Source organism: Manacus candei, unplaced genomic scaffold (genome assembly GCF_025592945.1).
Source record: "Manacus candei isolate 608988 ecotype Guabito, Panama unplaced genomic scaffold, ASM2559294v1 h1tg000119l, whole genome shotgun sequence".
Classification (NCBI taxonomy): domain Eukaryota; kingdom Metazoa; phylum Chordata; class Aves; order Passeriformes; family Pipridae; genus Manacus; species Manacus candei.
In genome coordinates, this window is record NW_026138167.1 from 570972 (window position 1) to 574503 (window position 3532).

The 3532-nt window shown below is 51.9% G+C and overlaps 1 long non-coding RNA gene across 1 annotated transcript; it reads left to right on the forward strand.

Annotated features, from left to right (window-relative positions):
* Positions 1-1584: 1584 nt before the first annotated feature.
* On the forward strand, positions 1585-2927 carry LOC127462153 (uncharacterized). Its single transcript, XR_007900321.1, has 3 exons — positions 1585-1693; positions 2603-2647; positions 2828-2927. It is a non-coding gene; the product is annotated as an uncharacterized LOC127462153 (long non-coding RNA).
* The last annotated feature ends 605 nt before the right edge of the window (positions 2928-3532 follow it).

Sequence of the window (3532 nt, forward strand, 5' to 3'; positions counted from 1 at the left end):
AGTCACAGGAGGGAGAAATGCCCTAAAAATTATCTGAGTCTTCCGGCAGCACTTCTCAACACAGCGAGCCCAGGGAATACAGGGGGGTGGGAGGTCAAGCTCAGGGAAAATATAATGAAGGTTAGACACAAAAAGTAGGAAGCAACATACAATTCCTTTCATGACTTCTCCTTAGGACATCGAAATTCCAGCTCCATTATTTCTTCAACCACCACCAGAATTAGGGAATAAAGTGATACAGAGAACACACTATAATGATTTTTCTAGACACTTTTGAATTGTTTCCTGATTTCAGTATTGTTTGTTGGTCAATACTTCACCAACACAGAAGGATTCTGTGCCTTTGGATCACACCATGGTGCTTTTTACCATGAGGGGGATCAAATATTGGAACAAGGTGAGGAAACTCAGGGTAAAGGGAGAATGTAAATCAAAATGAGGAGCCATTGCACTATTGCCATAATCAGTGTCAGGCCACAAGGTTTGCCAAGATGATACTTGAAACCAAGTCTCAGCTGTACTTCTACAAACTGAGACCCCACAATAGAGCAGTATAAAGTTAAACAAATGAGAAGGGTCCAGATAGTGTTCAAATTTGGAAACTAAGTTTTGCAATCAATTGGGAAACTTAGTGCGAGGGGATGAGAGATGTCTCGAGAAAGAACAATAAAGAGATTTCAGTGGTTAGTTAACTCAGGATGTAAAATGGGATTTGCTCCTCCACGTTGAAATGTCTCAGAGACAGGTTAGGGATGTTTGTTCTAGTATTGATTTAGTTGTTAAAAATCTCAGCAACAATTACTAACTATGAATATTCCTGACCTCTAAACTCAGACAAATAATAAACGGCTATTTTGCCTTGAGATAAAGAACGTAAAATAGAGCAACGCATGTGGATGTGCTCCAAAACAAATGTATAAGATTAGTTATCAGGTGGGACATCTCTGCACTGGCTGAAGGTGTAAAAAGTCAAGGCTATTTCTGATGAAAGCTCCCCCAAGTTCTTTCAGGTTTTGGTGGCAGTTGTTTTGAACACTGTCCGCAGCTTTTTCACACCCCACCTTTGCTCTCTTTTCATCTGTTCTGCAATAACTCACTTGCAGCTGGGCTCTGAACTGTGTCTGTTTTGTGTTGCACGGATGTGCACAGGCTGCACCAAACCTGACCCTCTTCTCCCAGTGCAACTACCCCAGGGTGGCCTGCAGACCTGGAGTCTCTTTGAGACACACGTGTGCACGACCTGCAGTTCCACACATCCCCATCATGGGCTCCAGCTGCTCTCTCACATAACAGGCAACTCCTGCTCCTCATCTTCTCAGCCAGTACCTCCTGGATACTCCTGTGACTGCATTGCAACACCAGCCATGGGAACAACCCACCGTATCTCCCTGATCCCAACAAGATCACAGCCCTAAAACCACACACAGATGTCCATCTCATCCTCTTTATTCCCCACAGGAGCAGCATTAGTGGACAGGTCCTTACAAGAAACTCCTCAGCACAAGGACTGCCCAGAAAGGCCTTGGGGGGTTTCTTCACAATGGAGCATTGTTGGCACTTCCTGGAGAAAGAACCACTGGAACCCCCATGGCCTTGGCTATCATCCCAAGAGCTCTGGAGCCACTTGTGCCCATGGCCAGTTTCCCCTTTGAGAATCCCTTGTCTCCATGTGGCAGAAGAGATGGGAGGAGCAGTGAGAGCAGGGCAGAGTAGGGTGGGGGCCAAGGGGCAGGAGGGCTTTGCAGAGAGGATGCTGCCCCAGAGGGACAGGCAAACACGACTCATGCTCCGGGCTCGTGGTGTCCGGAAATGAAAGCAGGGGCTCTGCAGGCGCAGCGGCCGCAGTGGGGGCTGAGGCAGGGCCCCCGCTCGCCACAGCCCCTCCTCGTGGGAAAGGCCCTGCTGGCCACAGACAGGCAGCAGGACCAGTCCCAGCTGCTCTGCAAGGCATGGGCCAGGCAGCTCTTGAAGCGCTGTGCAGAGCTCAGCCCACAGCAGACGCTTCCAGGAGACGCCGTTCCTGCAGTGCCCAAACAATGCTGGGGCAGCTGGGATGTGCCAGGCTGTCTCCTGCTCACCTGGCCTTCCTCCTCCTTCTCCTCCTCCTCCTGCTGCTGCTGCTGGTGCTGAGTGAGTTGGGGGCTGGCTTTGCCTTGGGACTCAGCACTGGAGGGCTGCTGAGCAGGGCAGGACAGGGCCCAACCTGGGCACAGGGCAGGACACATGGGAAAGGGTGTGTGGAGCACAGGGGAAAGAGCTGATTTAGGGAGGGCAGGAGGACAGTTGCTTCCTGCAGCTCCCATGGACCTCTGAGCAACGGGAGCGGTTTCCAGCCCCTCTGAGGGAGTCTGGTTCATGGCATGAGACTTGGTAGATGCTTAAGTGCTTCAGCGAGCCAGAAGCATCCACCTGGAACCACAAAACCAACCAAAATGGGTTTGGGGAAGTATCAAACAGGAGACAAAGGACCTGCAGAATGGAGCCACGTGGCTGGGAAGGTTCTGGCCCAGCACAGCCTTAGCAGTGGGAACGTGGAGAGGGGCACGGGGCCGAGCTGGGTTGCTGCCCCTCTGACCAAAACCCTCTGTGCCCCATGGTGCAGGTGCCGATGTGATGGCCCAGGACATCTGCAGCTCCCCAGGGGGTGGTGAGTACAGGGACACGTCCTGTAAAGGGAATTGTTTGGGGCTGGAGATGGAAACCGGAAAGGGTTTTGTTCCCTGTGTGAATCCCTGGAGAAGAAATTCACCCCTCCCAGAGCCGAGGTATTTCCCAGCCCTTACAACAGTAACAAATTCTTGGGGCCATTGCTGTTCCACCTCTCCAGGTGACCTCCCAGCTCCTGATCTCTCTATGATCCCCACTGCTGCACAGGATGACGAACAGGTTTTGTTTTGGTGCATAATTGATCAGAAGTCTCCTGCCACCCGAATCATCTTCTGCAAGGATGGGGTCGAGGTACACAGCCTGAGAGCTCAACATCGGAAGGGGACCTACTACATGCTCTTCCCCATGACGAGGGGGAGCACAGGGACATACACATGTGGATACCAGCACAAGAACAACAGCAATCGAGTGAGGAACTCTCCCCTCAGTGCTTCTAAGAACCTGAGCTTCGCAGGTGAGTCATGGCAAATGGGGCACGCTCCAAGGAAACACTCCCAGGCCCCACAGAGCCCAGGTGAGGGAGCTGCCCCCTGGCATGTTCTGGGCTGTTGGGAGGATAGGGAAATGTTTGCTCTGGGGCAGTTGAGGGTCTTGGGTTTCAGCATCAGTAGCCCCCAACATGCACCCCAAGTTCAAGCCATTGCACAGCAGGAGCATTTTGGGTCTTAGCCATGGAGGAATCTTTGTCACATCAGAGCCAATTTTGGGTGGGTTTGTGATTCCAGGTGGATGCCTCTGGCTCCTTAAAGCACTTCAGCATCTGCCAAGTCTCACTCTATGACTCAAACCCCCTCAGAGGGGTTGAAAATCACCCCCATTGCTCAGAGGTCCAAGGGAGCTGCAGGAAGCAATCGTCCTCCTGCCC